At 42.5% G+C, this 13,799-nt stretch overlaps 1 protein-coding gene across 2 annotated transcripts in view; it reads right to left on the bottom strand.

Moving 5' to 3' along the window:
* SUMF1 (sulfatase modifying factor 1) overlaps positions 1-13,799 on the bottom strand; it is a 553,524-nt gene that overhangs the window by 231,399 nt on the left and 308,326 nt on the right. The gene's annotated exons all lie outside the window — the stretch shown is intronic.

Consider the following 13,799-nt stretch of genomic DNA (forward strand, 5'->3'; position numbering starts at 1 on the left):
TGAAGTGAGCTGTAGCTCACGAAAGTTTATGCTCAAATAACTTTGTTAGTCTAAGGTGCCACAAGTACTCCTTTTCTTTTTGTGAATACAGACTAACATGGCTGCTAATCTGAAACATATTATTATTACTGTTTGCTGTGTGCTCCACAATATCTGTGAGTGTAAGAGGGAGACATTTATGGTGGGGTGGGAAGTTGAGGCAAATCGCCTGGCTGCTGATTACATGCAGCCAGACACCAGGGCGGTGAGAAGAGCACAGCAGGGCACGCTGCGCATCAGAGAGGCTTTGAAAACCAGTTTCACGACTGACCAGGCTATAGTGTGACAGTTCTGTTTTTCTCTCCTTGATGTAAACCCGCCCCCTTGATTCATTCTACTTCCCTGTAAGCCAACCGCCCTCCCCTCCCTACTTCAATCACCACTTGCAGAGGCAATAAAGTCACTGTTGTTTCAAATTCATGCATTCTTTATTAATTTGTCACACAAATAGAGGGATAACTGCCACGGTAGCCCAGGAGGTGTGGAGGAGGAGGGAATCACTGGGTGGGGTGGAGGAGGATGGGAGGACAAGGCCACACTGCTCTTCAAAACTTATTGAATGCCAGCCTTCTGTTGCTTGGGCAGTCCTCTGGGGTGGAGTGGTTGGGAGCCTGGAGGGCCCCCACCCCCCCGTGTTCTTGGGCATCTGGGTGAGGAGGCTATGGAACTTGGGGAGGACGACGGTTGGTTACACAGGGGCTTCGGTGGTGGTCTGTGCCTTTCCTGCACCTCAACCATATGCTGGAGCATATCAATTTGATCCTCCAGTAGCCGCAGCATTGCATCCTGCCTCCTCTCATCACGCTGCCACCACCTCTCCTGTTGCTGCCGCCACCTCTCCTCTCATACGTCCCTCCTGTCCTCGCGTTCATTTTGTGCTTTCCTGGACTCTGCCATTGTCTGCCTCCCTGCATTCTGCTGGGCTCTTTCAGTTTGTGTGGAATGCATGAGCTCAGAGAACATTTCATTGTGAGTGTGTTTTTTTCACCTTCTTATCTGTGCTAGCCTCTGGGATGGAGATGCTAGTCACCGCATTGAAACATTTGCAGCTGTGGGAGGAAAAAAAGGGAGATTAAAATTGAAAAAGACACATTGGCCATTTAAAAGGAGGGACTAATGTTTTTGGGTTAACATGCAGCACAAACCCAAATAACCCCCCCACACACACCCAATTCTCTGGGGCGATCGCCCCGTGTGGCTAATAGCGGGGATGATTTCTTATCAGCCACATGCAAACAGCCCAGCAGGAATGGCCACCTCTGAATGTCCCCTTAATAAAATTCCCCTATTTCAACCAGGTGACCATGAATGATATCACTCTCCTGAGGATAACAGAGAGATAAAGAACGGATGTTGCTTGAATGCCAGCAAACACAGTGACACACACTGCCATGCTTTCTTATGCAATGATTCCAGACTATGTGCTGCTGGCCTGGCGTGGTAAAGTGTCCTACCATGGAAGATGCAATAAGGCTGCTCTCCCCAGAAACCTATTGCAAAGGCTTTGCGAGTCCCTCCAGGACAGCTTCATTGAGATGTCTACGGAGGATTTCCGCTCCATCCCCAGACATGTTAACAGACTTTTCAGTAGCTGTACTGGCCGCGAATGCATTCCAAGTCTTCAGGGCAGATTAATCATTAAACACGCTTGCTTTTAAACCGTGTATTATATTTACAAAGGTACATTTGTTAGCATATAGATATTCAGGCCTGTCTGTAAAGGCTTATACTCTAAGAATTTAGATGTATTCTTATCACTTAGCTAGTTATAAAAGGTATAAAAAAGAATCAAAATCACTGTCTGCTGGTGTAAGGGCCTTCTCTTACTGTGACAGTCTGAGGCCCTGTTCTTAGGCTAAGATCTTTGGCTAAGCAGCAGAGGCAGCCATAAGCTGGGAAGCAACCGGTCACATCCTCACATTCCAAACTAGTCACATTGAAAGAAGGTGCTATTGGGCTGTTAGGAATACACTCCTGTCCTGATCATGCCTATCACCTCCAGAGAAAGGGAAGTGCCTAGAAAATGTAAAAGGAAACTTAGTTTGATAGCATTCTGTCTGGCAAAACCTCACTTATCAATAACTGGGATGTGAAATCCTCATTTCTGTGTTGTTCTATCATTGTAGTCCCCATTTCCCTATTGTTTGTCTGTATAATCTCTGTCTGGTTCTGTGATTGTTCCTGTCTGCTGTATAATTAATTTTGCTGGGTGTAAACTAATTAAGGTGGTAGGATATAATTGGTTAAATAATCATGTTACAATATGTTAGGATTGGTTAGTTAAATTTCAGTAAAACCATTGGTTAAGGTATAGCTAAGCGGAACTCAAGTTTTACGATATAGTCTGCAGTCAATCGGGGGAGGGGGGGTAGGAATGGGAACAGGGAATGGGGGTGGGGAAATTGGAATCATGTTTTGCTAAGGGGGGGGGAATGGGAACAGGGACACAGGTAAGGCTGTGTGCTGTCAGAGCCAGGAAGGGGGGCACTAAGGAAGGAAACTGGAATCATGCTTGCTGGAAGTTCACCCCAGTAAACATCAAATTGTTTGCACCTTTGGACTTTGGGTATTTTTGCTCTCTGCTCATGCGAGAAGGACCAGGGAAATAAGTGGGTGAAGGAATAAGCCCCTAACAACACTCACCAGAGGTGCCTTCTCCGCCTTCAAGGTCCGGGAGCCCAGGTTGGGAGGGTACTGTCTCCAGGGTGATAAATAGTTCCTGGCTGTCAGGGAGAACGGTTTCTCCACTTGCCTGGTATGCGCTACTTCCTCGTCCCCAAAATCCTCATCCGTGTTGCGTGAGACTCTCTTGCAGGAGTCCACGTACAGGTGTGGGGTAGTTGTAGGGGCACCCCCTAAAATTGCATGCAGCTCATCATAGAGGCTGCATGTCTAGGGCTCTAACCCTGAGCGGGCATTTGCCTCTTGGGTTTTTTGGTAGGCTTGCCTGAGCGCCTTAAGTTTCACACAGCACTGCTGCAGGTCCCTGTTATAGCCTCTGTCCTTCATGCCCTTGGAGATTTTTTCAAATATTTTGGCATTTCGTCTTTTGGAACAGAGTTCTGATAGCACAGATTTGTCTCCCCATACAGCGACCAGATCCAATACCTCGCGTTCGGTCCATGCTGGAGCTCTTTTGCAATTCTGGGACTCCATGGTCACCTCTGCTGATGAGATCTGCATGGTCACCTGTGCTGATCAGCTTGCCATGCTGGCCAAACAGGAAATGAAATTCAAAAGTTCACGGGGCTTTTCCTGTCTACCTGGCCAGCGCATCTGAGTTGAGAGTGCTGTCCAGAGCAGTCACAATGGAGCACTGTGGGATAGCTCCCGGAGGCCAATACCATTGAATTGTGTCCATAGAATCATAGAATATCAGGGTTGGAAGGGACCTCAGGAGGTCATCAAGTCCAACCCCCTGCTCAAAGCAGGACCGATCCCCAATTAAATCATCCCAGCCAGGGCTTTGTCAAGCCTGACCTTAAAAACCTCTAAGGAAGGCGATTCCACCACCTCTGTAGGTAACACAGTCCAGTGCTTCACCACCCTCCTAGTGAAAAAGTTTTTCCTAGCATCCAACCTAAACCTCCCTCACTGCAACTTGAGACCGTTACTCCTTGTTCTGTCATCTGCTACCACTGAGAACAGTCTAGATCCATCCTCTTTGGAACCCCCTTTCAGGTAGTTGAAAGCAGCTATCAAATCCCCTCTCATTCTTCTCTTCCACAGACTGAACAATCCCAGTTGCCTCAGCCTTTTCTCATAAGTCATGTGTTCCAGTCCCCTAATCATTTTTGTTGCCCTCCGCTGGACGTTTTCCAATTTTTCCACATCCTTCTTGTACTGTGGGGCCCAAAACTGGACACGGTAACTCTAGATGAGGCCTCACCAATGTCGAATGGACCCAATGTCGAATTAACCCAAATTTGACCAGGCGATGTTGATTTCAGCACTAATCCCCCCATCGGGGAGGAGTACAGAAATCGATTTTAAGAGCCCATTAAGTCGACAAAAATGGCTTCATTGTGTGGACGAGTTCAGGGTTAAATCGATCTAACGCTGCTAAATTCGACTTAAATTCATAGTATAGACCAGGGCTAAGAGCAGTAGGAGAGGAGGGAGGAGAGAGACAAAGAAAATATAATTAAAAGCCATTTAGACCCACTGCCTCCAGAGAAGTAGGGAAGACTTGACAGACCACAGTCTAGTCTGGTCTAGTCTTGTTACTATTATGGTAGCACCTAAGGGCATATTGACACTGCAGCTAAACCTCCCAGCACAGGTAGACAGACTTGTGGTAGCATGCTAAAAAAAGCAGTGTAGACATGTCTTGGAAGCATCCTTTTTCAATGTAATGTGGGGGGAGAGGTATTTTATTCTTGTCTTGTGAGTAATACAGAATTATCTCCCTTTTTTGTTTCCTGTTTACGGCTGAAGTGTTGTTTGAATAACGGTGGTAATAAATCATGGACAAACTTAACTACAACTGAGATATTTCCATCATTTCACCTCGTCCTTCTCTTTTGAGAAGCTTCAGGCTTATCCTGCATATTATTTATTAGATGACAGAATGACATTTATTTCTGTATAATGCTAATTTCTTAATTCGGTGAGACCACAACCTAAAGAAAGAAATGGGCCAACCCTAAGAGAAATGCATAGGGCCCAGTTTTTCTCTAAGACTCAGAAAATCAAGTCAATTTATGCCAGCATAAAACCAGACACATGAGAAAAATCAAGCCTTTTGTATTGAAAGGGCAGAGGAACTCACAAATCCTAAAAATTATATATCATTTCTAGAAAGGAAGGAATCCTCAAGGACTATAAGAAGAACCAGGACCAAACCTAAGACCAGGAGTCAAATATAATCCACTGTACCCAAGCCCCATGGGACATTTCAAAACTGGACAACCTTACACCACTAGGGTTGCCAACTTTGGTTGGATGAATTCCTGGTGATTTCCTCACACGATACAATCTTTCATTAAAGATTAATCTTTAATTCCTTGAGTCTCCAGGACAATCCTGGAGGGTTGGCAACCCTATGTCACCCCCTGAACCACAAGGATGTTTGGCAGAAATGGGTTCCAATCCAACAATTTTAATGCCTCAAATCAAAATGCAGAGGAGATCCTGCAATTACTTGATGCTCTGTGCTTCAACTTTTCTTTGTATTACAATACAAAGTGCAAGTATAATCATGAGACCATGATGAGCTTCCATCTGGCAGGCCAAAAACCCTGCCCTAATCTATCACCATGATGAAGTGAAGAAAAGTAAAGTAAAGTCACACTGAAAATGGCACAAGACCAGGTGACCCTTAATTTAATTGCTACCAAAACTAGAACCCCTGCAGCTTACATTTTTCAGCCCTTTCAGGGTGTTCCACACTATCAAGGAGACATTTCAGGACAAAACTTAAGGGGCCAAGATGAATGGTGTGTATGTTTGTTAAGGACCCTTCTTCAATATACTGTCAGCCCCTAAGCACACTCATGCACTCAGATCACTGAGCTCCCTCTCAGGAATAACTTGCATAGGGGAATCCAAAATGAGCACAAATCAACACAGATGTTCTGCCTATTAGAAGGGGAAGGGAGAATTGGAATGGAAACATCCAGGAGAGCCTAAAACTTCATTTACACATTTTTAAGAAATGGTCTACCCACACATTTATCAAAAGTTTAAGATGCTGACATTTAAACCCAAGTCCAGGCATCAAGTATAATTATTATGTATAGCTCCACAATGGTGTCAGGTTTCTGTAAGGTTTAACATCCAAATTGGCAATACACACTGACAGCAACATTCATCAGCTCTATTCACCCAATCAAACTGGGAGATCATATTTCTTGCAAGCCTATGGAATACATATTTTGCCCAGAAAAATATACTGAATTACATTTTGTTTTGAATAATTAGTTTATTGACATACTTGTACTAAAGAAAAACAGCATTACTAATTTATAGAAAATTATATGTGAAATATAGTCATGGTGGTTCAGGAAAGCACAACAGGAAACAAATTAAGCATAGAAAAATCATTAGAAGGTGCCTAATGACATCCTCAAGAATTATCATTCGGATAGGCTGAAAGGGAAACCTGCCAAAGCCAGGCCGCCTTTATCTCAAATGGTCAATACTGCAGCACTGTATTAGATTAATGCTTTGGATTTTGGAGAGCTGCCAGAAAGTCTGCCTAAATTGCTGTTTGTTAAAGAGAGTCTGATGGAATCCTGAATAAGAAGGAAAAATCAAATTCCACTCGTCCAGTAGGAAGAGAGTGCTTCTAATTTAATTTTCCAAACAGCATCCTCAAGTTCTCACCTGGAGCTCTCCATCAACATCCATAGAGCCATCTCATTGTCCCTCTTTAAATCCATCTTTAGATTTATCTTCTGTGGTTTTGCCCACAAGAAAACTCGCAATGCTTAGGAAGCTGGTGTGCGGTGACCTCTGCTTATTATGCTCACCACTGTTGTTTCCTTGTGTTCCCCCTGCCTATTTGTTATATCCACCTGTGTTTACAGTCTTACACTTCAGTTTTATCTACACGGGAGCTACAGGTGTCAATTCCATCTCAGATAGACATACTCTCACTTGCTTCAATTGATCTAGCAATAATGTTTTTAAAGTTTCTATTATTTATATCTCTGTCAGAGGTTGGGGAGGAAAGGATTAGCAACCACACAAGAAGAGAATTCGAAGTTGGAAGCTTTATAATTGGCTCTAAGGTTGTGGTTCAGATATTAGATAATAATTGTGTTTCAGTAGTAGGATATTTAACTAGCTCTAAGTTATAGCCTCGATTGACACTGGTAGAAGTCTTCAGTGGGTGTTTATAACCACACAGACAGCCACCTTCTCTGAATCTTCTGAAGAGTTTATAAAGATTGATTATTTTAAATATTTAATTATTTAGTTCATTTAATGGTTTATTCTAATCCAACAACTAACAGGTTGATGTGACCTTGGTTCAATATTGATTTGATCATTATACCTCTTTATTCTTATTTTCATTTAATATTAGTAACAGTGGCTTAGCTTTGGGGATAGATTTGACTTTATTTTTGCTTAAGCGTTTTAATAAAGCTTATAAAAAGATAATGAGTTACATTTCTTTCAGTAGGCAACATGAATCTAGAACAATGGTGGGCAACCTGCGGCCCGCGGGCTGCATGTAGCCCATCAGGGTAATCCGCTGGCAGGCCGCGAGACAGTTTATTTACATTGACCGTCCACAGGCATGGCCGCCCACAGCTCCCAGTGGCCACGGTTCACCGTTCCCAGCCAATCAGAGCTGCAGAAAGCGGTGTAATGAGGCAATGAGGCTCCATGCACCCTCCCTCACTTTGACACCTCTGGAGCGAGAGAGGCCACAATCTCTCCCTCAAGTTGTCCTTCCCACTGAATGCCACCCAAGCACCACTCTGCACACAAAAATATCTATGTGGGAGGAATAGCCATACTTATGTAGTGCAAAATTCCACCTAGAGTAAGGGCCCCCAAACAACAGAACGGTCATCTAGCAATGCCTGACTCATAGACAGAGTCATTTCGCAGCAACACTAGGGACATGCCTATAGACCATAGGCATCTGTGGCTTAATAGTAGGAGTTTTTCTGAGAACAGGAGCTGACTTACTGAGCAACTACCACCTCTTGCCCATCTGGGCAAGTTGCCAAGCTTACTGATGCCTATTTCCCTTCCCTGCTGCCAGGTTTGCTTCCTCATGCGCACACACTTCTCTCTCTGCAACCCATTTGTCTCTATTCCCCCCCCCCCCCCATTCACTGCAGGCCTCAAGCTCCTGAAGGTCTCAGTTTCTTTTCGATTTACTTTCAATCTCATTTCCCAGCATGCACGTACAGTCAGCATCATTTGAACTTTCCGATTTCTATCCAAAGCAGTTTGAAATTATCTCCCCTTCACAATAGAGTGGGTTAGCTGAAGCAGCCTGATAAGAGAGAGAGAGGCCTTGACCTGAATTCAATTATTGACACAGATAGAGAAGCAATCATCATCTTATTTTAGCAAGACCCTTTATTATGCTTTAGACTAGCTTGCTTATTTTTTTAACTGATCAATAAAGCGACAGGTATTTGGAACAACTATTGCTGTATTTTTCCTGCCAAAGGTCTCTTAGTCATTAACAAAAGTGGTTGATGGGGGAAAGACTCTAAATTTGGTGCTCTGGATAGGTGCCCAGCTGTCAACAAAACCTTGCATGTGTTCCTGAATTCCATAACCTCTCTCTTTTGCTCTGTGTGCTATTGACCACTGTCTTCAATATACTCAAGCAGTGCACAGCTCAGAAGGGAGTGAAAGAAAAGACTTAAAAAAACTACTCATATGCACTTGAATGCACACAACAATGCAGAAAGTCATTAAAAGAAATTGAAAGAAAAATTGCAACAAGGAGGATGGCTAAGTGAAAGTTTCTGTAGCAAAAGCCCATCTTCCAATTACGAGCTTTACTTGGCTATTACCTGCAATATCCAATCAAAATATCTGACTCTGCACAGAAAAAATGTACAAAGTGCCACATGGTCCATGCCAGATAAAACTCACATGGAACAAAAATATATATGTAATTGTGAAGGCTACATGGATAGCATATGCTTTACATATGAGGCATGAGTATATACGGTGACTCTCACATTCACTGTATGAAAGTGGCCCTCCCTTTCACATATTACTGCTCATGAACATATAAACGATGGAGCATTCCATCTACATATATTAAACACATCCTCTCAAAATGTAACTTTGTTTTTGTTTAAAGAATCACTTGTATGAACCACCTCAGTATGTGTGTGTACAACACGAATCCAGAAAGATGGCACCTCTGTCTGCCGGGTCATAAACAATCTATGGCATGCATACACACAGACACTGTGGTGCACATATAAAGCCCAGGCTCTGTAATGCCAAAAATCAAAGAGTTTGATCATTCAAGCTAAAAGAAAAATCACCATTTGTACAGTACAATAGTAACAGGGCTTACATCCTTTGATGATCAGCTACTAATGAATCAGACTCAAAGTCCATTGTCAAAGACTCCCACTGGCCTGCGATCACAAACACTTGACTAACGGTGGCATTCCAGAGAGCAGTGATACACACGTACATTGTGTGCTACATTAATGCCGAGCCATCATTAACAACATAACCACTCCATCTCCAGTGAGCACCCCAACAGTAGGCCAGTAAATTACAGATCTGGCTGTTCTCACTTACACCTGGGGGCAGGGTGGGGGGGTGGTGTTTGTTTTAATAGTTTTGAATTTTATTGAGTTTCACACATAAATTTTGCCAGCTCTCACTGTTTTAAGATGAGTCTTGGCAACATGTGCTTAAAGCTTTAGCTCCTGGAGTCATACCAATATGTAAAAATCTCTGATTTCCTTTAAAAAATAAAAGTAAGTTTTTAGCCTTCAAAGTGGTGGAGAAAAGCTTGGACATGTGACCCTAAGTACTCAAGGCTCAAAAAACAGAAGGCAAAACAGCCCCAAATGTATTATGGCTTAAAAATCATGAGGTTTTTTTTTTTGTTTTGCTTTGTTTTTTTAATCTCATGACTTGGGGGTGGGGAAGTAGGAGGGCTCAATTTATTATTCGTAATGGGTTGGAAATACTGAATCTCCATTACTAACTGCCTGCCTAAGCTTTTCAACATGTGTACAAGCAGAATGAAGAAGAAACAATCCCCTCTGTGATGAAAGTAAGCAGCAGGAAACCCAACCCTCTGATCTGAGGCTTGCCCATTGATCAATCTTGATCATATGGGATTAAATTTTGTCCTCATGTATGCACAGACCTCACACCAACTGTGAGGGGACATCTGAGTGCATATGAAGGAGCAGAAAAGGGTTTTTTTATTTTATTTTTTAAGACAAATATTATAATATCTTTAATGCATTTTTACAAGTATTCTGGCTTTGGTTAGAAGTAGACACAAGAACATCCATTTTAATAATATAACGTATTAATAATTATAAATGACCGTTTAAACCCATAAATGAGGAAAAGTTATTGAAATGAAATAGGAACCTCTTAAATGCATATTAACTTTAAAAATATATATTTATATGAGGCAAACTTGCAATAAAACGTTAACATACTACATTGTACATCACTTATTCAGGATCAGGATAAAATTCAAAGATTCTGGCTAGCTGACTGCGGAGCCCTTTTCCTCTGAGTGCACGAGAAAGGGTGACCAAATTGCTGAATGCCTATTCTCTTTTTGGCGCTTCTCTTATGTCTATATGTGGTGTGAAACCTTTTCCACTACAAGAACAGACCATATTTTACAATAACAGTTCCACAGGAGTCACATTTTTCCCAAAAATGTGCAATATAGAGTCTAGCTGCTAACAATAAAAAATAAATTTGTCATTCTGTTTAAAGTGTGGATCCTTTAATAGAGCATTTAGTAAGCTGGTCTGGGGATCTCTCAGAAACAGGCATTTTGTCATAAGAGGAACCTCTTTAATAATTTCCTCCCAAAACGGTCTAATTCCCAGACACATCACATGTGCAAATATGTTCCCTTTCCCATCCAACAGATGGCTTCCCTAGGAGCAAAAGATCCATCATATTTAACTGAAGTCATATTCTACCTATACAGTAATTTATATTAAAAATATATGAGCAATATAAATTGAAAATGTATATCATCTTTCCCATATAGAGGCCCACTCATCTAGACTAATTTATTCTTCCAAATCCCTCTCCCATCTTTTCATCTGAGTTGTTTTCTTATCAAGATAGTTTTCAACCAAAATTATATAAATCTTAGAAGTTAAACCTCGTTCCAGCTTGCTCCTGGGTCAACTCCTCAAGTGTGGTTAAAGGTCTAAATAAAGCCAGGTCATATCTACATTTCACAATAAAATGTTTGACTTGTAAATATGAAAGTGTGGGATTTTTATATTGTTTATATTATTACATATCTCTGTAATGATTTCAAATCAGGGCTAGGAACAGCAGTTTGAACTGAGTAATCTCAGCTTTTACCACAACAAATAAACACTTTGATATTTCCTAAGGATACATTCATGCTTATTAATGAAAGTGGCTAAGGCAGAGGGCCGCAGAGATAGGAATTTAGAAAATTTGGCCAAAGAGCTTAAGATGATCTGGCTGAATGGGTGACAATTTTTAGTGACCTAAATTTCTTTGTAACCCAAGAATTACTATAAATAATGTGTTCTACTCTTGTTCAAGTTTTACCTAGAGTTTGTTTGTTTGTTTATTGTTAACCCAGTTGATCACATCTTTTAATTGAGATACATAATAATAAACCAAATTAGGTAAAGCTAGTCCACTCCACTTTGCTGGCTTATACAGAACTTTAGAACTAACCCTTAGTCTGTCATGTGTCCACATGAATTTTAACAGTGCACCCTGCCATGGAAATTGGCAAATTGGCATTATTTCTGCGTCACTATCACATTTTCACTCAGACCAGCACATCCAATTTATCTGCTGATATGTCTACATGCAAGTTTTCCTGTTGTCTTTCAAATCAAGCACACTACACACTTCTCTCGTAAAAGATCTACAGGAAAAGGGAAAAAAGCATTGAGAGGCTCACGTCAATGTTTGTTTAATGTGGGTGAGTTGGGTTTGGCATATCACTACGACAGACTCTCAGATCACGTTTTAATTAAAGGGACACACACACCCCTTTAGGCCTCATTCTTTTACACCTTCAAAGTAATAAAATCTGATAGGTAAAGGCATGCAGATTTCATTACTGAAGTGATTTTATAATTCTGCTGCTGCTCTATTTCAAAGGAAAGCTGTCAAGCCCATAGGCCTGGGGTTTTTTTAAACCTCAAAACTACTGTAATTAGAGGGACACTGTTATCCCTGGGTGACTTTTTAAAAAAAAAAAAAAAACTTTGCTTACAACAAATTAAATCTGATAGGAAAAGGCATGCCTATTTCACTCAGACAGGGAATTTTTTCCCCCATAATTCTGCTACTCTTACATGGAAAATCAATCTTAAAATTTCTTTGACCTTCATATTTCTGCAGTCATACCAAACTAGAGCTTCTGTTTATTGAGCAGAGCTTATCCTTACTGCCACATTTCACACACTGCTGAATGTGCACTGGTGCTCAGGATTCTTTTCACCTAGGCCAAAAAGCACTTAAATCAGCCTTATCCCCTTCCCTACATTACGTTCCTCCAACATTGTTCGCAATCAGCTGTCACTGTTGTCCTGTTTCCTCTCCCTGTCACTCAAGTGTCTACGTGGGCAGAGTTGGACAGGTTCTCTCAGGGACCCCTTGTTTGGAATTTATGCTCTAAACCCTGGTCTACACTAGGACTTTAGGTCGAATTTAGCAGCGTTAAATCGATGTAAACCTGCACCCGTCCACACGAAGCCCTTTTTTTCGACTTAAAGGGCTCTTAAAATCGATTTCCTTACTTCACCCCTGACAAGTGGATTAGCGCTTAAATCGGCCTTGCCGGGTCAAATTTGGGGTACTGTGGACACAATTCTACGGTATTGGCCTCCGGAAGCTATCCCAGAGTGCTCCATTGTGACCGCTCTGGACAGCACTCTCAACTCAGATGCACTGGCCAGGTAGACAGGAAAAGAACAGCGAACTTTTGAATCTCATTTCCTGTTTGGCCAGCGTGGCAAGCTGCAGGTGACCATGCAGAGCTCATCAGCAGAGGTGACCATGATGGAGTCCCAGAATCGCAAAAGAGCTCCAGCATGGACTGAACGGGAAGTACGGGATCTGATCGCTATATAGGGAGAGGAATCTGTGCTATCAGAACTCCGCTCCAGTTTTCAAAATGCCAAAACCTTTGTCAAAATCTCCCAGGGCATAAAGGACAGAGGCCATAACAGGGACCCGAAGCAGTGCCGCGTGAAACTGAAGGAGCTGAGGCAAGCCTACCAGAAAGGTGAACGGCCGCTCCGGGTCAGAGCCCCAAACATGCTGCTTCTATGATGAGCTGCATGCCATTTTAGGGGTTCACTCACCACTGTTAGCCACGCGGTGGGGGGAGGCAAAATGCAACCTTGTAACAAAAGCACATGTGCTATGTGTGTAATGTTAACAGCAAGGATTACCCTGAAAGAGTGTAGCCACTGTTTTATAAAATGTGTCTTTTTTAAATACCGCTGTCCCTTTTTTTTCCTCCACCAGCTGCATGTGTTTCAATGATCACAGGATCTTCTCCTTCCCAGAGGCTAGTGAAGATTAGAAAGAAAAAAAAAACAAACACTCGTGATGAAATGTTCTCTGAGCTCATACTGTCCTCCCACACTCAGAGCACAGACGAATGCATGGAGGCAAATAATGTCAGAGTGCAGGAAAGTACAAAATGACTGGGAGGAGAGGTGGCAGGCTGAAGATAGGGCTGAAGCTCAAATGTGGTGGCAGCGTGATGAGACGAGGCAGGATTCAATGCTGAGGCTGCTGGAGGATCAAACCAATATGCTCCAGTGTATGGTTGAGCTGCAGCAAAGGCAGCTGGAGCACAGACTGCCGCTAAAGCCCCTGTGTAACCAGTCACCCTCCTCCCCAAGTTCCATAGACTCCTCACCCGGACGCCCAAGAACGCGGTGGGGGGGCCTCTGGCCAACCAGCCACTCCACCACAGAGGATTGCCCAAAAACCAGAAGGCTGGCATTCAATAAATTTTAAAGTTGTAAACTTTTAAAGTGCTGTGCTTAAAGTGCTGTGTGGCATTTTCCTTCCCTCCTCCACCACCCCTCCTGGGCTAC

Source organism: Lepidochelys kempii, chromosome 7 (genome assembly GCF_965140265.1).
Source record: "Lepidochelys kempii isolate rLepKem1 chromosome 7, rLepKem1.hap2, whole genome shotgun sequence".
NCBI classification, from domain to species: Eukaryota; Metazoa; Chordata; order Testudines; family Cheloniidae; genus Lepidochelys; species Lepidochelys kempii.